Genomic DNA, 22,427 nt, shown 5'->3' on the forward strand with positions numbered 1-22,427 from the left:
GCGTGCGTTGGTGCGTGCGTTCCTACGGGCTCTCTGATAGCCACCTATTTCGAAGTATACTTCACCACACGAGTCAGCATTCGTCTCTCTTTCTCTTTCTCTTATCCTCAACCCTGGACCCGCCTCTCTTTCTACATCGTTTTTCCAGACGATGCGTTTGTTTATCCTTAAAACACGTCGATTTTTCGCCGTGCTCTCGACTTTCAAATCAAAATGTCAAAAGACACCCGATCGAAAAGCACGCGGTCACCGAGAAAAATAACAATAAAAATATAATTATATTTACAAATCAGAATATTATGTAATACACACGTACATATATAAAAAGTCAGTTTTGATCATACATGACAATTCCTACACGATTTTGTCATTACTATCAGATCACGTATTTATTATATAATTATTCTACCGATTCGTTGATGTAGTCATTTCGGTCTGTTACTCTATGGTTAGTCAAATTAACCACCTGTTCCATTTACGTCGAATCATCGTGGCCGAAAATGAAAAGCTTAAACGTGCCGCATATGGAGGAGGTGCGACGCGACGCGACGCGACGCGATGCAACCGCGATCGGCGGGAGATACATCTATCTGCATAGTAATTGCCTTCCTAATTAATTAATAGCTAAGCATCGTAATGCCGCACGCGCTTGTAAACACACGCGCCATATGGGATATGCAGAGGAAAGATATGCGGTCGGCATGAGCTCTTGTTCAGCCCGGGACAAATTTATGTTCGTTAATTAACGAGAGCAACGACACGCTGGGAATAGCGTCAATACACGAATGATCGCATTGTATAAATAAAACCGCTAAAATTACGTCTAATGTATTACGATTTACCGTTGTTATTTGTTTACCGTGCCACGGCGACTCCATCCACCGTTATTAATCGCTCGGCCATTGGAAAATAAAGATAACGAGAGAAATTGTAAATACGCCAAACATTAATTATGAAAATTGAAGCCATAGAAAATTCGAAATGTGCTGTGTACTAAAATTGTAATCTTTTTCGTTCTTGTGAAAATATCCGAAGGATGAAAAATTCAATCAACAAATTATCATTGTGTTGTAATAATAATAATAATAATAATAATAACAAATTGTTTAATCTTATTATTTTCTCTTATATAATTTGACAAAACTGATAACGTTCTCGTATCATCACTGCGTGTCTAAGATCATGCTAACCCTCATATTTCGGCTCCCTCGATAACATCCGATTGTAAATGCATCCGGACAGACATCGCCTGATGCGCGCAATTATCGTGGATGTAATTAATTTAACGAGACTGAAGTATAGTCTAAGTGTGTACTCCAACGCAAACGCATTTCATCGTCACCCAGATTTTATCATTTTCTTAATTGTCTTACGAAATCAATCTAGCGGTATCTCGAGACATCGCTGTAATTTTTGCCTGCACACATAAATGTGTGTGTGTGTGTGTGTGTGTGTGTGTGTGTGTGTGTGTGTGTATGATAACTTCAAAAATTATAATATATTTCTGCATACATTTTACTATAATTTAAAAATTATAATTCAACATTTTCATGTTATATGACAAAAATTTTGTCTCACTAATTCACTTGTCGATTATGTGTGTTATAGTAGTCATTATTACATTAAATAAAACTACATCATGATATCATAACAAGCACAATAGTTTTACATTCGATTCCTTCACGAGATAAATGTGCAATATCGATCTTAACTCATCCCGCACAACGTGGTTCGTAAAAATAAAACGCCATGTGTTTTCACTCGAGATAGCGAATATTTAAATGACGACAGGATATTAGAGGTTCAATGGTTCATAAATTACGAAACCACAAAAGAAATATTTACGCACAATGCCAAATGTCGTCGTTGGTCACGCGAATATCACACAGTTACTAATATCAGTCACAGTGCTGCATTAACCCATACGTTTTGATTGCGTTGCAGTTAGTATTCACGAAATATCGTAAAAATGTGTCGACGAAAGAATTCGATATTATAAATATAATAAGTAATTAATTTAACATGATTCAGGAAAAATAATGCAATTCAATAAAAAGTTATTCGATCTATACAAAGTAGTACATCATCGTCATTATATTTTGCGCAAGGTTCAACATTCATTTTTTATGCACTTCTTAATTATTAATTTGTTAGTTCACATATTACGTCGTGCTTATTAGAATATTTGTTTTAAAATGCAACGATGCGCGTGCGAATAAAGTGCAGTTTAATGACTAACTTGCGTGCGACATCATCACTTTGAACATGAAACATTGCGAAATGTAATTACGAGTTTTTCGATGCTTGAATAATGTTTCATCTAATTACCGCGTTCAGGTATGCATCTTTATAGGACCTCGAGGTACGTAGCGAGCGAATTATTATCGTTCCGGCTTATCGCACGCAATACGCGCACTCGCATTGCAGGAATTCTCGAATCGGCATCACATCAGAGACAGGCACGTTTGCATCGCAAACAATCGCCCACCGGTAAATCACGGCGGCTCGCTGTTTGCCTGTCTTCTGAACAGTGTCTAACGTGATTGAGTCGCGAACGCGAGAAATATTTCATATCCATTTACCCCGGCGAGTCGATACGCAATAATCACGGCGCATCAATTAATTAGAGGATGCCGACTCGATTCGCCACCGCGAATCAAAATTTCGATATCAATTATTTGGCCCGAATTAAATAAATTCTGAGGTTTATCAAAATAATGCGTCGCGCAAAAACTGGGTAAATAAATCAGTATCCAAAAGAGAGAGAGAGAGAGAGAGAGAGAGAGAGAGAGAGAGACGCATTACTCTAGATAAAAGAGTTTAGAGTAAAACAATTACATTTAGCTAAGTATCATCAAAATATATTGTTTCATCTTGCAATTATATTATTACTTTATTTGTGATAAAAAGTTAAATTCTAATTACATGGGTAATTTTAAAGCAATTAGTCATTTGAAAACGAAGTGCATTATGTTCTCATTATTGAAGATGGTTAATTCGTATCGAGGCTAATTGCGGAGGCTTAAATTAATCGAGGGTAGGCTCAACAGGCGCGAAGCGTCCAGCACGCCAGACTATTTATTAGAACACTTCATTACTGGGCGGAACGTTTCGGTGCTTTTGTTGCCCGACAGAAGTCTCATCGGCCTAGGCAGAACATCTGTTCTAGGCATCCTTATCTACGTAAAGATTTTAGAAGTTGCCTTTAGATCCTAGCGTGCGGAACGTTATGGTTTGTTCATCGTCACGCTGATAAAATCTGATATCGAGATCAGATCGTCGAGTGAGTAATGAATGCACACGTCAATGTCAATACTACTGTTTAATGTTTCGTATGGATGTAGATTATTATTGTATTGTGTCATTGTTACATTAGCATTATTATATAATTTAAGAGAGACAATTTTTTTCCTAAAATTTTTTAAAAAAGGAAATTATTTTTAAGTACCGAAAAAAATGCGACAAATACAATTAAGGGAAATTTGTAATTATTTTGTTGAATGCAATATACAAGATTACGTAATGAAATTTTTTTACCACAATGCAATTATAATAAAAATTATAATTAAATAATAAAATTGTCATTTTTCACGTTCAAAAATAATATTAATCACAAAACAAATTCTGAAAGATATCGATACGGTAAAATATAATTTTGAAATCAATACAAATATTTTCTAATTTTTATTTCGTGTACCTCTTTCAAGAGGTTTATCGATAACGATATGAAAAAGATTTCCTTTCGTCAGGTCCAAAGGAGACCTTACGCGATTTGACAATACGAATGTTAACACCTTGCATTTCCTGTTTAATTTCTCACTTGGTGGCACTTAGCCTAGTATTCGTGTCTCTCTTTGATCACCCCGTAAGTAATTCTTTAGGCAAGTTCATGAGGGGTCTTGTATGCGTACACTTGGCATAGTATAAACGTCTTTTCTCCGTATGACCCCGGAACATGTCTTTGTGTGCACCCTCGAAGAAGGGAACCCCTCACAAGGTGCCGGTGGAGATATTCGGGGTGAATGAATTTTACGACTTACGCACACCACGTTCCAAGGAGGCCCGGGCCGCACGCACGTTTTTGACCTGCAACCTGTTTTGTGACGTGAACCGATGTGACGTCACAGTTCTTACCGTCTTCGAGACAAGTTGCTCAAGTGTAAGTCGTGACGTATAATCGACCCATTGGCGGCAGAATTAAAATTAAAGTTTATATCCAAGAAAAATAATCTATATCATTTCCTGTTTGAAAAAAAAATGTTATGTATATTACTTATATATTGTAATACAGAATATTTGTAGAACATAATATTAAAAAATGACATTAGTTGTTCTCATAGTAAAGTATATTAAAGTGTAATATTAATATAAGTGTAATATTAATATTAATATAATATATGAAATTATATCATGAATAAACGAAGATAATAAAATGCGACATAATAGTATTAATCATTAATTTATAAAAGCAATATATAATATTGATTAGAGTACATTGATTATTTGATGTAGAATATTTATAGTCATTCTAATAAATATATCAATGTATGTATAAACTATAAAATTGCATATACTCCATGTCTTTGATTTAACCTAAACATTATAGATATCTATATATAAACTATAATATAATTTATAGGCAAGCCTCTAAAACTATGTATGTTATAGAATCATCCGTACGGCAATTATTATTATTTTAACTTCTCATTTAAATTCCAATGCACGAAACTGTACTGGTCCTATCATTGAAAACAGAAGATCATTTTTATTCAGATCCGCAATCACGCCTTGCGAAATCCTGACGGGTCAGGCACCCCAATAAAAATTCCGGCATTCTAAGCGAGGGATGTTAGAATGGTTAGTAGCCTAAGCCTATGGCGGAACTCCCTCTAATCGCGCACCACCAAGCCGCGATGATGTCGACCCCCGCGCGTCCTTCTCTTTTCTTCCGTCGCGCCGTCGACCCCCTTGCTGTCTCGTCGCCTCGTGCCCCGACTCCTTTTTTTATACCAATGCATTGTCGGATCCAGGCCGCAGCTGCTTGCAGGACCCCCATGCGTGCATGCCCCCATACGAAAGCCACGTCACACCACCTGGCCCTGCACGCGTATGTATACACATGAGTACAGAGGGGGAAAGAGGGGAGGGCAGTGCACCCTCCCTTACGCGCACCGGGCCGAGACTCACGTTGAGGGATGCAAATATATCAGAAAAGAATATTGTCGTATTTGTACTAAATTTTGAGAAGGTAGTATTGACGCTTTCAATTTTCATCGTCACAGAAAACGTCAATTTTGGATTTTAGTTTTAAAAATAGAAAGTTAATCATTGGATTTATTTTTAATTCTTACTGAGAAAATAATTTATGTTTAATTCTTATGAGATTTTACTTTTAACCAAATAAGATATAATGTATATTACAACAATTAAAGTAACAATATGTTATTAATGTTATTTTACGGATTTTTTCTCAGGCTTGTATTTAAAGAATTTTTTTAACAAATGAAATTACAAAAGATGGCTTAGTGTTCACAAATATCAGAGCAATATAGCATGGCAATACCAACGATAGGTGCGCACATGCATGCGCGTGCACGAATAGATATGCAGTGGACGCGTGCCCCAATGAGAGATACGGGATGCCCACCATAGCGTACCGATATTACACCCCGTGCCGATTTTGCGGCTTGCACCTTATTTCCATACGTTTCTCATAGATAAGATCTGCGAGCACGTGGCGAGAGGGACACACGTTGTTGCCGGCTGCGAAATAATTCTATATATCGTGAATCGGGGAGAAACAACTCCCTTCAATCTCTGCGACTGATTTATATTCTGATCCACGACGGATTTTCCTTCGTAAAACTGCACAAAATATTTTCTAAACGTGGGAGCGAGGCGGTGTTGCACAAATTTGAACTTTTTTGTATTTATATGAAAATTGAAACAAATATGATAGGATAACGAAAGGAAATAATCGTCATTTTTTTCACGATTATGACTTTACGAAATCGAAGCGATAAATCTGAAATATAAATTCGCATTTGCGCTTCTTGGGGGGGGTGCGAAAATGTAAAAAAAAAGAAACAAAAAGATTATTGCCCCCTATTTGCCCACGTGAATGTAAACCGCAGGTGATAAAGGCTTTATCGTTCGCCATGCAAAGTGACACCGACTTATCACATTGTCGTGAACTCGGATAACATTATGTCCCGCGACGTTATCATATGCGCAACCCTCTGTTCACCGCAACGCACGCGATTATGTTTGACATACTGATAATTGTATTTGATCGTCGATCGATTGTTAAAAAAAGAAAAAAAATTAATATACACAGTATTATCTTTTGCGAGATGGAAGTGCTCGGCTCAATGTCCAAATTTAATTTTCATTTCATGCAGACTCATCCAAGATCGATAACAATTTTGTCTCGCGTCGATTTTAACAAATCTCGATTTTAATATTCGCAATTATATTTATTTCATATTGATTAGGTATTTTATATTAATTAGTCGCGTCAACTTTTTACCTATCTCAACAAATTGTATATTGTCAATCAAGTTATAACAAATCAGAAATAATTTTTTTCGGCGGTATCGACCTATAGTTAATCAGGCAGATGCCACTTACATCTAATCCTAAAGAACCACTTCGAATGAGAATGCATCTCGTCCGCAATACTCGAATGGTACCACGGTATTCATACAATAACTATTTCGCATTTTCTCACAAGAGATACGAGATATAAGAGTATACGCATCTGTGCGCGAAGACTCGATGATGCGGGCACGCGTCGTACATAATGAAAGCCTCTCTCGTGATACTTCAAAAGACCGATGTATCCCGCTCACTCCCTCGCATAAACGCAACGTTGCTAATCGATTATTTCGCCGTGATCGAAATCACGTGCATCCCCGTTTCGTGTATATGCCATCTCGTTGTTACTTTCAAATGCATTAATTATTTTGACGAAATTATTAAGTTCCATTTTATATAATATAAATAAAAATTAAGATGTTTATCGTAAAAGTTCTAAATAATAATTATAACTACTTCTTGACCGATTAACGAATTTTATACAATTTTGATAAGTGCGAAAATTCCTAAGGCAAAAGATTTCAACTAAGATTATTGTTACATTTTATAATTGTTATTATTCAAAATTCAAAGGCTACTGATTTTTCCGCAATCACAGATACGCTTTCAAAGATAATTCAGTGAGGGAGTAGAACTGTGCGTATTGTCATTCGGTGCAAGCGTACAACGGGTAGCGCACAATAGATCGCAAAGAAAGGGCGCGAGTGCACTCGACAAATCGGCACAGGCGATATGAAGTCAAGCGACTAGAAATAAAAGAAACGCGTTCAGAAGTGTTGGAACTACCGAGCAAAAAACGTTCGGGTGGTCCTGGCAAAGAGAGAGCACATACTTCATACAATACGAAATCTCTCTGGCAAAGCGGATCATATCATTGTGCAATTATTACAAATAACATATATGATTTTTAAATAAACTATAGCTCAATAAATATAAATTATTTTGTATTTTTTATTATTATTTTGTATATTAAAATAAATTATCGTTAAATGTATACTCCGTGTTCTAGCGTTGTGAAATATTTGTCATCGCGCTACTTCCTACGTGACACCATCAGTCGAATATGAATTCTTTTTCATCGGAAAGGAACGAGAAAGGAATGCAGTGCCCGCTAATGTTCGTATGCCCCCTCGTCCTCTCCTCTCCCTTTTTCGAGAGGAAGAGGGGAGCAGGGGTTGCGTCCACTTACGCATCTGTCCACCAGCATCCCTCGGTAAATACGGCGTATAATGCACGAAACACGCAGCGGGGACGCGAGCTCTCTCTCGTATCGCCATGGTTGATGTGTATTGGCCACATGCCGAGAACGTGTCTGGTATCGCCAGTTACCGCGGAGAAAAAAAGCCCCAAAAGATCTTAATCGCACGGAGTGCACACACAAAAGTCATCGTGGCCACAGGCAATCGATCCTCGAATCGATATGCGGGAACGGTTTCCTTGTTTCAAACTTGTAAAGAAAGAATAATAATTGTATCGCGAGAAAATGGATCAAGGCTTGGGAATCGAGATATATGTATGAAATGAAATTAATAACAAATGACAGCATTGCATGTTACAACAAAATGCAAGTGATAAAATTATAAATAAGTACGATTAGTCGTGAAAAGGGAACAGTAATATATCTTAATCGTATTTCATTAATTAAGGCCACTGGATAGTTTTTTTTTACAAGATTTTTAAGCTCAGACAGTTTCGGGATAAAAAAAATAATTATACCAGCAGAATTTAAAATTCTCGTAAATATCAATGCTGAATAATTCGTGTAGCCCGCAGACTTGAATTGTCATTCAATGACAAGGTCCTTAACGAGGTTAGTCTCCTTCTCGAGAATGTATGGATGACTTACGAGATCCGTTTGTAATAACGATCTACTAATAGATTCGTCCGTAAGACGGTGGTCGAGATAACTTTAGATCCATAGGGGCGAGAATAATAACGGAATTTCGATTTGAGAAAGAGTCTCTTGAAGCTCGGCTTCGTCTTTCTCGTCGGGCTTTCTTCTTCGAGTGCCCATATACGAGTAAGTAGTCATTGCGATGGATACGGGCTCGATACGCGTATTACTTAGATTTTACATTCCATGAGATCTGAAAACCTGCGGGTAGACTATGTATATTCATTCGAAAACGATAAATTTCATTTGAAGGTATTTTACACGATGTCAAGAAATTTATTTAAAAAAAAAAAATCGAGATTTTACAGATTACTGTTCCCCTTGAATACGCTATGTGCGATTTCTCTTTTCTCATTAGGAAGATAATTTTCAAAAAGATATTTTCAATAATATCATAGTTAAAAATAATAATAATAATAATAATAATAACAAAACTACTTATTAATTCATTTGTTATGGTTAACTCGCTGTTAAAAAGTCAAATTCACCGTTAAAAATCAATTTTACTGAAAAGGAAGGAACTATTTTAAATAACGCTGTTAGACTTTAAACGCGGCTTTTATGAGGCAGATTATTTCTGAGATTTATATTAAAACGATGGAAGTGGGACGATGAGAGTAGTGGGGACCGCGCTGAATTTATCGAAAAGGTCCAGGCACGTCGCCGGTACATTGAACCTCCATGTAATTTTCTCGCGATAAATAGAGGATAATGAAATATTAAACTTCGGGTACTTTACTCGGGCGCGCGTATTAAAAATGTATTTTTCTCCGTCGAGTTCTTTTGCTCTCTCTCGCTTCGCAAGATTGCAAATTAGCTGCAGTAGCGACGGAGAAGCAACCGACCGGGCGCCCTCATAAACTTTCGAGTACTTCGTAAGGAATATTGCAAATTGTTCGCGGCAGGTCGAGGCGAACATCGGCTAATGAATGCCGGTCCCCGAGAACGAGACTTCGATGATTTCGCGGGCGCATTCCGTAATTATATAACCGATGGACACGCCGCTCTAATAGCAATTAAAATTCCAGACTGCAATGAACTTTTAATCGAAGATTATTAACGTGCCAGAAGGGGATCGTATTTCATTATTGTTTCCTCAATTTACCGCCCCGCTTTGTCGCGAAAATATGTTTCAGATGCGTGAAAAGATCTATATCTTTCTATATCTTTATTTAGTTGCTATTCTGACAGCTATATTAATGTTGCCAATCCTAATTAACTATTTATTAAATATTTCATTTATGTTCCTCCATTTTATTTTTTCTTAAAATATTTTTCAATATATGCGATAAGATAAAGAAAACGTTATTTACAATTTTAAATGACTGATGAAATTAAAATTCTTATTGTCTTCATACGTATCAAACAAATTGGTGTATTCTTATTATAAAAAAATTACAAACAAGTTAATATATATATTACATACTGCGATTTTAATATTTTATAATTTGTTAATATTCTCATAACTCCAAAAAAATCTTCTCTTACGTTCAATTATAATTATTACATAAGCTATTTTCTGTAACTTCAATTTCTGTATCTTATCTTATCACTATCTTATTGATAAAATGCAGCGAAACGAGACATTTCGCAGACAGCATAATAAAGAGAGATATTAAATATGGGATATTATATTTATCCCGATCCTAATTATGTACTCGCGAGGTATTAAATGAAGCCCCGGGCACCCCCTGTGCGGTAATGGCACTTGTACGGTGTCCTATAGTGGATTATTTTACCATCGTATCTATACGCTATGCTGGGACACGCCGATATATCCAGGCCAGCTGCCCGGAAGAACGACCGCGACACTTCCTTCCTGCACTTGCGCGTCCTGTCTATCCATGATATTCTCGCAGTCCCAATCGCGATCCGTCATGCGATCGATACTAAGGATATACTCGGTCATCGATATCCTCGCGACACACGCGGTCATGCGTTTCCTTTTTTCATCGAGGAAATGGCTCTTTCGTAAAATAAGAAATATTAGATAGTTGAATTTTATAAAATGTAAAAAATAAAAAATATACGGGCGATTCGTTGGGAGGTGATGGATACAGGTTCCCATAGTTACTCATAAACATCAGAAATTTGTCCCACCTGTATACATACGAGGGATGTGTACCCTCCTGTCGAACAGCGCAATGCGCAACAACCATCCCTTACGTCTCGAGAATTATACACAGCGTGGGAAACAATTATATTTGCCGACCCTCTAAAAAATCCAAATCCTTTTTAAAAACACATTTTTCTCTTTGAAAAAAAGTTAGCGCTCTTTAATAATGCATAAGAAAATACTAAAATAATAATAAAATTGGGAATATTATAAGGCTTTCTAAAATGATGCGATGTATTTGTAATTATTTTTTTCTTTTGTTGAAAAGTAACCAAGTGTAATTTTTTATTGATATTTTTTTTTAATTTTTACTATTCAATATGTCATAATTAGAGAGAATGTTAATGCAATTGCTTTTAAGGTTCATTTTAAATTAATCTAGCAATGAGATTAAAATTAAGCAATAAATTCGTTGGATGACTGCACAATCACAAATATTCGGAAACCATATACGCGTCGCGTGGGATTTTCTCAGAGGCTTCTCGTTCGTGTCTTTTTCGCTACAATAACGAATTATTTGCTTCATGATAGTCGGCTCTTCGAGGATAGGTTTCCCAAAATGTCTGATCTCGCGATTAGGAGATACTTAAAATAAAAAAAAAACGAACGCGAAGGACAGCCGGCCTGGAGTCAATTTAGGCGCGATTTCTACGGCTTCGCAACATCTTGTGTTATTTCTTCAAGAAAGGTTTCTCAGTATGCGTCTTTCTAGTAATATATTTTGTTATACACATCATAAATTTTACTTACTAATTGACTTCAGTCCCTTATTGTTAAAATATTAAAATTATTATTTAATAACGCTCATGACAAAATAATTTAATCTTAGTGTCTGTCACTAAAAAGCCTATCACTAAAATCGAACGAGAAATTCTGGGACATGGCTGTATAAATAATTTTATGTAACGGCCTTTGGCAAGGCGCGAGGTCTGATTAAAGCGATATATGTATTAAGATCCTCCATAGACTTTCGCGCGAATAACTACGGATCGCGACAGATGTACACTTCAAAGTGTCACGGTTGGTGTCAATGAACTCATGGGGGTCAAGAAAGGGTGATAGAACCTTGGCTTTCTTCTTCGGCTCTTTATCGTGACCGTCGCTTTTCGCGACGATACGTCGCCGTGACACCGAATAACGGTGCTACAAAGGGAATAAACGATGGCAAAGAAAGCTCTCTTACGTCGGCTCTAATTTACCGTAAAAGCGAACAAAATGGTCTTCGTGCATCATGTCGTATGCATTTTCCTGAGAGGGAATACATCGACGTGTGCGGACGTCGTGACGTGTGAGTTATTTCACAAAGAGAAGAGAACGGATTATTTCGGAATTATCTTTACTATACGGTATCTCTGTTATTTGAATTAATGAATAAATAAATTTTTTAGATTCCTAAAAAATAATACAAAATTTACAAAAGCTAAAGAAAGATTTATTTGAGTACGTTCTTCAAATCTTTTGTATGTTGAAGCAAAAATTTTTGTTTCAGAAAAAATGGATTTTATTAAATAAAATGGATTAAATTTTGAAGAAAATTTGAAGAAAAAAATAATTTTTGTGCATAAATCAATACTTTTTTTATTTACAAAAGCGAAATATTTTAAATAAGAAAATAATTGTTATGCAAATTTAAAATCATCGTATTCTTGGTTCAAATTTAATTTTTTTTAAACTTAGTATCATTTTTAGAAGTAGAAAATTGACTAGATTTATTGTCCAATTACTATCCTACTCAAATAATGAGAATTTAGCTAATAAAACTGATCAGAAACTGACTAGTTTCTTTTGCTGTTAATAACTAATTATAATTTTAATTCAAAGATTCCAAGTTACTACTAAGTGAAACTAAGTGTTAGTTTACAGATTTTCAAACACTGTACAAATGTGACTTTAATTTAGTGAGAGTATTTGTTTGATGGGATTTGATGGATTTGATGGGTAGAAATAGATCTTTAACAGAAAATAAAGAAAAATGGAGCTTTAAAGTCCGTAAAAAAAAGAGACGCAAAATTCGCGGTCACGTCTATCGTACGTTGTGTTTGCCCTTTTCCAACATTTGCGCTTGCAACGGCATTATCGTTGCTGCCAATCCACAAGATTAGTTCTTGTAATAATGCGGCCGCGACTCGAGGACACGGTGCATAGGAGGTACAATTAAATCGGTACCTGAGATGAATATTACCGGCGCGAGAGTACGGCCCGATAGTGATCTTACGTTACGTACGTAAGTGGCGCGCATACTGTCGTCTGGCACGAAGGCTCTCCGCGATGATTGCTTCGTGAGAACTCTCCGCCGTCTTTATCCCGCATTAATCTGAATACCGAAATTGGGAGTTTCGAAGGTGAGCGATAATTAATAAGAGTCGATAGCCAGGAATATTAAAACAATCCCTTTTACGTCGATTCTGAAGGGCATAATAGAACCGATCTATATGTCAAATTCACATTTTTGTTAATTTCATTAAGTTAACTAGTTCAATTATATCAACTGAATAATAAATCTAATAATTAAATTTATCTTCACATCATCTTTTGTAATACATTGAGTGAATAGACGAAAATGGAAAGATTCGATTCTCATAGTTAATAGAAAATCGCTAGGTACGCGAAATTAATAATCAATTTATATATATATATATATGATAAAAAGTCAATAAGCAGTAAATTACGACAATTTATGTAATATAACTTGTATGTTACGCGCGGAATTATATAACGTAATTGAGACATAACAAACAACATTTTATATTGTAGTAATTATATTCCATAATCAGATTGGCTTAAACAAATTTTATACATTGTGTAGGTATTAATCGCCATAAAATGATCAATTATGCATCCATTTTAATTACTGCGCGGTGGAGATCGGTTTAAATTTACTTTGGTCAATACGAAATATTCCCCGGTATGTGTAAATTAATACATGTGTGCCAGGTGATCGATATTTAAACATCTTCCATATTCTAGCTATCATTGATTAAATTCCGCAAAATTATACATACTTTCGGAAAGTAACAGCTTCGTCCCATTAGCCGCAGAATAAATTTGCATTGTTCCAGATATTAATATAGTAGATAATACAAATTAAATCTGACATGCGAGAAGATTAAATCGTAAATCGGATTTTAAGATTCGGTAATTTCGAAGATAACATGTTCTAAAGATAGGGCCGCGTATGGCCAATTCGCATATTGTGACAGCGCTACAAAAGTTAAACGGTTCAACAAGATTGATAAAGTTATTGATCGAACATACTAACATATGTTAATTACCAATATTACATTGTCAATTTGTTTGAAATTAAGCAAAAGTAAATTCTAATTTCTCTCTTTTGTCTAAAAACATCTATGTCTAAAAATATTCATATTAATCTTTTTTTTACTTTCCTAACTTCAAATAGTAAATCATTAATATTAAAGTTCAAACCTAAGAATACGGCTGATTGTAACGGTTTTAATGTGTAACACATGATAATTGGAATAAGTAATTGACGACAGCCCAATCTCAGAAATTGCAGTGCAGACCGGTATTACGGTGTCACCGAAACCCCAGCGACCTGTCATTCAAGTGTCACATAAGAGAGATACGAAACAGAGACGTACCCTTCGCAACAATAGAGAATCGAGAGATCGCAAATCGCGGGTCCAGGGATGAGGGATTCTGATACGACGCGTTACGTCACCTCTCGGGGAAAAGTTGATAAAAGAACGAGAGAGGATCAATGGAGATGCGTCTAGTTATCGAAATCCGACCCTCGCCTAACAGCATAATCGGATATTAAATTAACATTAAAATCGTTACTTTAGGAATCTTTCTTTTCCAATATGCAAAATCTAATATACAATATCATATATATGTGTGTGTACACACACACACACACACACACACACACACACACACACACACACACACACATATATACTATTAATTTTTATTTTATTTTATATATTGACATCTCTGAATATATAAAAAAATATTTTTGTTTAATGAATTAGATGCATTTTACATATATACATATATATATGTGTGTGTGTGTGTGTGTGTGTGTGTGTGTGTGTGTGTGTGTGTGTGAATTTTGCATCTAATTCATTAAACAAAAATATTTTTTTCATATATTCAGAGATGTGCCAATATATAAAATAAAATAAAAATTAATAGTATAATACACGTGAATACAAAGTTTGTTATAAATATTGAGTCAAGTTGGTAGATAAAAGATTTTTCATCCGATATGGAATATTAATATATAATGATCTAATGATTTTAATGTAAAGATTTTTGCTTCGAAATCAAATTAAAAAATTTTTTATTACTACGTCAATTTTGCGATTCGCTTAATACACCTTTGGAAAGCCATGCAAATAAAATGTCGACGCAAAACAATGAAGCTTTTTGTCCGACAAGTTTTATCGTTACTCCGGCGAAGCTTGCTCTTTATTAATTGCAAGTCGCCTACAAGAAACATCGAAGTTGCTCATTTAGCTCGTGAAAGCTCTTTATCAACAAAGTTGCCTGCTAGATCGAAACATGAGATTAAAGTCCTGGCACGATACGTCAACTTTTATAGCACTAAGGTTTTTCACATCTTGTTATCGTACATTATTACATTTACGTAAATCCGAGCTCTTCGAATTGCACGAATACGAACCTATTTGTAGTAGAGTGAGTCATCAAAATTTTATTTAATTTTAACAAATAAAATAATAATTATACACATATAAGATACATATATATAATATAAAATTATATATATATATATATAATTATATATATATATATATATATATATATAATTTTAATATACATACATACGTATAAAATGTTCAATTTTGTAAATCGACTTAATCAAATTGTAGACTTAACGCAGCGTTTTATTAAGCAGAAAATAAGTAGTGAAATAAATGGAAAGAAAGTAAATAATTCATCAAGCACGGATATTTCGTGGCGAGAGGATATGCTATCGCGAATCAGCGTTCCACATACCGGGTGCGGTTGCTGCGCTAATCTGCGATCTGCGTTTAAATCGCGTAATACGGTACGTACGCCGGCCGGACCTATTCGTGCCAGAAAGGGGTGAAAGTGTAACACTGTGTCGCGGATAAATGATTACCAGAAAATTGCAGCTTACAGCCAACCGGCAACACTGATCCGTTTCGTGGATCGCCGTTATGGTCCTTTGCGCTTTTTTTTTTTCTTTTTTTCTCCTTTACCTTCGCCAATTAAGTTCCTCTCCGCCTTTTCTTTCCAGCGACACGATATCGATCGATGTCTTAAACTTTCGCTGGGCGATTAGAGCATGTAGATTGCACGCTATTTTGTGAGCGACCGGAGCCGCAATCTAAGTACCGCTGTGTACACGTTATAAAAAAATAGGAAAATGCGGTCGCAATATCACGATCTGATGGAAGAAATTCCAAATGAAAGATTAATATTTTAATTATTCAACTTTTAATAAATTCCATATAGAAATTGTTTATAATTAATTAGTATAATTAAAAAAATTTATAACGTTATTTATTAAATGATATGTAGTTTGGTAAGTTTGGTAAGTCGAACATTTAAGCGGCAAGATCGAATTAAGAAGATAAATTTAAATAAAATTGTAAAATTATTTTTCTTAGAGAATAAATAAAAAGAATTCATGTTTTGCTAGAGATGTTGAAATTATATCGAAAACATAAAAGTCGCAGGAAGGTATTCTAGATAATAAGACTCGAAATTATCGTGTTTTCCGATTTATACTGGCAAAACAACAAAGAAGACTGATAATAGACAAATTTATCGGGGCTGTATCAATACCGATTAGTGCCTTTCCAAGAAGAAAGAAAGGAAAACAAATCCGCGGTTGTGTACATCTGTTAGACATAAGTTGGAAATATATCGGTAGAAAAACTGTCGCAAATATGACGTGTCGATAGTAACAAACAAGAGGCAAAGAATGTACAAAACAATAGTTTATATCGAACACGAATAAAGATAAAGAAAATAATAACGAAATAAAGATTTTAGGAGCAATGGTACGCGAATATGGATTTACAAGAATATTAAAATTGACAAGTTCAGTTCTGAATAATATTGTACTTATATAAAAATTTTATAAACTACTTCTAACGATAAAATTATTGGATTCGACTGATACGTTCGACTGAAAAAATTCCCACGGAGGCGTCATACGCCATCGACAAGCGTTTACGGGTTCCCATGGAAAATGATAGACCTTTCGCAACGCGGGGGGGCACCAAAGTACGCATTATAGTATCTCCGTATTTACGGCGTTGCCTCGGCATTTATTGAAATAACGACATATGGCGCGTGCGTACGCTCTTATGCGGCACGATGAACGGCAATTATTTCGATTCCCGTGCAGGTGAATACGACGAACATGATATTAAAATATATTGCGAAATATATGTAGATAGAATACAATGCCGGAAGCATGTAAATACAGTATTGCAGCACAGTCGTTTCGTTGCATACCTTTAATAAAATATTCACGCTAACAAACGTAACGTATTTATAGTTGTACCCGTAATCCGTATCTCTCAATACGAATTATTCGTATAATTATATCGTTTATACGAATTATTCGTACAATTTTCGCAATAATATATAATATTATTCATGGAAATTGTATAGAGTAGATATAATGTAGAAACTGTATAGAGTAAATATAATGTTTCCCTTTTTATCAGTTGTGCAAAATGTTATTATTTAATTTTCAGATTGTGTAATCTTCTATTGTTCAGTAAATTAAATATTTTTTTCTCTTTAATGTCAGTGTGTTTAAACCGAATGAAAAAAACTTTTGCAGAAACTATGTGATCTACGCATGATCTTTAGATCTCTTTATATTGAATCTCAAATTTTTTTCGCAATAACATTACCTCGTATTATCCGATTCTTTACCATTCGATTCGGCAATTTTTCATGACGTTCACCATGATGCAACGATAAGGTGGTAGGTAGGCGTAAAAAGGGATCGTCGCGAGGCTTCGCCAAAGGGCCCACCTGTTGCAATTTCCACCCTTGGACACCCTCTGATCAGTATGCCAGCGTTCCGCACCGAATTTCCAACCGAGAGAATATAATGTGTCCTACGTCAAGATCGTTCGCTTTGTGTTTATTAGGTATAGGAAAGAGAGGGACTGGCCAGGTATCGATTCTCGATACGACACGTAACAAGTGTGCGCAAAAGCGACGAATAAACGCAATGTAGAAATTTCTGCGCAGAGCAAGGCAAAAATAACTTCGTAGCTGGAAAACCATCATCATAACGCACCGTGAGTAACGAAAGTTTCCCCAGCAAGTCTCGACGATGGCCATCAATTATTCAAGTCGATTGTCTTGAGTCTTGATTCTGCGCAACATTGTGCGACCACGGGCCAGTAGGGTGGAGAAAACGAAGGGAAACAAATGCCGGCGCTGCTATAGGGAAAATTGGAGCGCGTTACATTGCAAAAGAGTGCTCGCAAATGGGAATTTCGTGCTTTAATACCACGTCATTTTTGTAATAGTCGCCAAGAGAAAGGGGGGATACTCGCGAACAACATTGCACGCGCGTTCTAAGAACGTTACTGCGGATAATTAATTTACGATGCGTCCATATACTTTGGGAACCACTGTAATAACGAAGGGATCGATTCTGCGAAAACTGCGAGGTGTTATATTTTTACAACTGCAACTCTCTATTAGTAAAATTCTAGATGCTTTTCCAAAACGTAGTTAATTATAACGCGTAACGCAAAATAATATTTTATCCTAAATGTATATATAACATGATAATTCTAATATAATGTTGCTATAACAACAAAATATAACATTTATATAATATATAAAATAATTGAATCTTAATTATTAGTTTACTTTTTATTAACATCAAACATAATTTGAAGTCTAATGTATCAGTAGGAATGAGCTTAATTAATAGATACAATTGTTTGTAATTAATGAATACCGTTTTTATAAACAAAATTGCATTGTGATTGTTAGTGCATACACAATAGATAATAATAAAACGGGATTGTGTCCGTTCATACATATAAAAGGGTGCCTTTGTAGTAACAGCGTTGTGCTGTCGGAATGAGCCCTTGAATGGACGAAGGGTGGTGTCGATTAGAAACAAAGCGACCACTTTAATTTTGACTCTTTCTATGAAACTTTACCGTTCTATCGAATAAACACAACGCTTGTTCACGAGGAACAAAACATATAATATTTCCCGATGTTTAACGCAGTATCTGAAATTTGAACGTAATTTTAACATAATAGATTGCTTGAATTAATAAAGCTTTTTTGAATTATTTTTGAGTTAAGAGCTGCATGTGTATCACATATAAAAAATTGATCTCAAAAGAGAGAATTGAAATTGCCAAGTTTTGTTTCTTGTGCCTTGTTAAACGGTTAATCATACTTCCGCATAGCGGAGCTACGGAAATTGAGACGTCAGACGATGAGAATCGAGCGTTGTCCGATTCATCATTCGAAGGGATAGCATCAATGTTCGTGAGATAGCTTCGCATTTAAGCTCCTGGTCGATTCAATTCCGATCACCGTATCGCGTTCATTCTATTACCGTAATAATTTATCGAATTCCTGAAGAACAGATCCAATAACCATCGCGATTACAACGTGGTGACAAGCCATTTGGTTCGCGAGCGAAGCACTGGATTTATAGGTTTCGATTAAAAAAATTTAACGGTCCACCTCGGACGCAATTATCTTTTTTATTTCATTGACACGTGGAAACCTAAAGACAGATGTCTCGAATGACTCGCCTCGCGTGCCATCACAAAATAAACGACTATTCCATATTTTATATACGTATAATGTCATAATAAATCACAAACTCTATACATTGGTATTGTCTAATTAAATATTGAAATGTTATATCTATATCTTTAATAAAATGTATATTTAATAAAATACTTCCGTGTTTTTATATATTCTTACTCTTACTTTTTTATTTTATGTCTCTATATTTTTATATTGCATACTCTAGTTGCAAAATGCATACTGAATCGATGATACAATGCAACATGCTTTTTTTCAATGAAACATCGGTTACATGAAAACGAGCGAGGAAATGATAGTGTGTGACACTCAATTCTTTCTCCATTCTTCGATCTGTAAGAATTTTTCGTGCCTGTTCTTCTGTCTCATTCAATCTACTCTGACGTCTTACCAGCGTGATGGTAAGAACCCCCTGTCGTACAGCCCCCACCCCGCAATCCAACCTAAAGCGCTCGTATCAATAACGTTTATTCCATTTCGTAGCGTGACTGGAGATTTTGTGCGAGGCACCCTTTTGAGAGACCGGTTGTTTGTCTTGAGGACGAGAGAGAATATCGCCCCATAGCGTAGTAAAGTGCGGTGTAATGGTGTCCCGCCGCAGGCATACTTAGCTAATTAAACTGTATCGTGGATATTCGTTTCGGGGGATTAAGTTACGAACGGGGCACGCGACCGCCTCACAGCTGCGAGGAGGTTCGATACATCGTCGTCGAAGAAGAGCCGAAAAATTTCTTGGTCGACAGCCCGGTGTCTGTCTGTATTACGTCATAATTTTAATTTATCCCTTTTTATATTTCAATGCTAAGACCTAGAGATTTTGTTAAACCTAGAGATTTTGTTAAAAACTTGTTAAAAAATGAAGAATTTGAATCTAGTTTAATTGTTATTAAATAATATTTTTCGTATATTTATTCTTGCGTCGGCATATTTTTTAAAATTGTTAATAAAGGAAAAAATTTTTTAAATAAAAAAGTAACGAATAAATCTGTCCATTAAAAATTTCACTAAGCATTTGGTAGGTTCGAGAGCTAACAAAACGTTGACAGCGTGCAGCAAAAAAGAATAGATAATAGATAATAAATATAGGTACGCGTTTTCAGTGCGTAATAGCATTTGCCGGTCACATCTGTCGATGCACGTTAGAGATAAGGTCCGTGGATTATTCTGATCGATTATATGCAGTCAAACTGTTCGCACAATCTCCCATATTAATATCGTTCTTTAATATTTACCTTACTTATTTTTAATACATTTTTTCATAATGTAATAACATAACAATCTAAATAATGAGACATGTATTAATGACACTAGATATTAATCATATGTAATTTTGTTAGTAGAACAAAATATAATCGGAATATATGGGCAGATGGGCAAACATTTATAAATGGACAAACTGTTTAACACTAAAAAATATACAATACGGATATTTTTCATTCATATCTAGATCTTTATGTTAATAATGATTTTTTATTATTTTTTATATATAAATTTTATAATAAATTAGATATAAATTAATAGGTTATTATTACTAAATTAAAAAATACTTGTTTTGTGTATTTCTAGTGTTAATATTTAATTACTTTCTTTTAACAAACGATAAAATAAATCTTCTCAAGACTGGACAGTTACAAAATGTCCACGACATATGCTTCAACCATAATGAAAATGCATTTATCTAAAGTGTAAATTAATTATAGGTCTAGCAACGTAATGGTTTCATTTATCAAAGCCACACTAACTAAATTTGATCGTAGTCTATGGCACGCATACAATCATAAGAAGCAGATCCGGCTGCTCTCATCTTCGATTTCAATCTCGATATTTTAAAATCGCAATCCCAACTGTTTCTACACTGCACACAATTTTATGTGTATATGTGAACTTTTAATTAATTCTAATATGCTAATAATTTAACAATATTTAATTAATTCCAGCTTTATTACGTAGAGTCATAAGTGTCACGTGATTAAGGATATTATTTCGAATAAACAAAATTACTCGAGGCTATCAAATGTAATCGTGAATCGTAAACCCGTACGTAACGTAAAATCCGGTGAGATAAGTGTGCAAAAATGTAAACCGAAAGTTGAGTGTTCCATATGGAAATATTCGTATTGATAAATTCCGAAGGATCGAGTGAGAAGGCTGGCGAGTGATAATTATTATTGGAACCTTGAGTCAGATAGGGGTTTGGCATTGTAGAACCTTGGATCATTACAAATCGACCGTGAATGCCAATGTTATACCCGCATATTTCGCATAGTCGCTATCATGATATCACTTAGCTAAGCAAATTCAAGCTCGCCGATGACAAGTATAACTATGCAAAATACAGGTGCGAATATCAGTAGAGCATCAAACGAGTATTGAGTATTCATCACAAACATTGCAAGTACTTATCACAAACTTTCATCAATTAATAATTTTAACACCAGATTAATTATTATATTACGTTACTTATTATTATATCCTTCGTTATTACATTTCACGTTACGATCGTCATTTTCTTCCATGAAATTAAGAAAGAAATTGAAAAATTTATAATAAAAAATGCTTTGTAGATTTGATTTACGATGTAATAAAACTGCAACTCGCGGGCGCAATTTAAAGCAGACAAATAATAATACTCGCTTCCGCGAGTTGTATTATTTAGATTAAACACAGTTATTCCTTATTGCCTCTTCGAAGCTAAACGAGTAATTTAAGAGAAGAGGAAAGGAAGTGTCTAGTGTCTGTGATATCGTTTACGATCCGGTGCCGTGGTTATTAGCACTTCATCGACGAGGCATTTTCCCGACGATAGAAACATCCGAGATGATCGCGTCACTCCGCTCTGCGAAATTCCGAGCCGTCCATAAATTTTATTGCGACTATCGAATCAAGAGACGCTCCATTTGCCGCATGGGGATTTAGGTGTCTTTCTTCGGTCTTTCTCTATACTGCGACAGGACAAATGCACTCGTAGATCCCGACGCGTGCCACGACAGAGCTTCACGAATTATAGAATTCGTTCCGCATCGTATTCAT

The 22,427-nt window shown here is 35.2% G+C and overlaps 1 protein-coding gene across 3 annotated transcripts in view; it reads right to left on the minus strand.

The window, feature by feature from the left end:
* LOC105434342 (uncharacterized) overlaps nucleotides 1-22,427 on the minus strand; it is a 55,730-nt gene that overhangs the window by 30,841 nt on the left and 2,462 nt on the right. For 2 of the 3 annotated variants that reach the window (XM_089073151.1, XM_011650040.3), the window contains exon 1: nucleotides 17,492-17,726. The exons of the other annotated variant lie outside the window; for it this stretch is intronic. The gene's annotated coding sequence lies outside the window, so the exon portion shown is untranslated. Of the gene's footprint in view, nucleotides 1-17,491; nucleotides 17,727-22,427 lie in introns of those variants that run through there. 3 annotated transcript variants of the gene reach the window in all.

The sequence above is a fragment of the Pogonomyrmex barbatus genome, unplaced genomic scaffold (assembly GCF_055798465.1).
Source record: "Pogonomyrmex barbatus isolate J1 unplaced genomic scaffold, ASM5579846v1 scaffold1, whole genome shotgun sequence".
NCBI lineage: Eukaryota > Metazoa > Arthropoda > Insecta > Hymenoptera > Formicidae > Pogonomyrmex > Pogonomyrmex barbatus.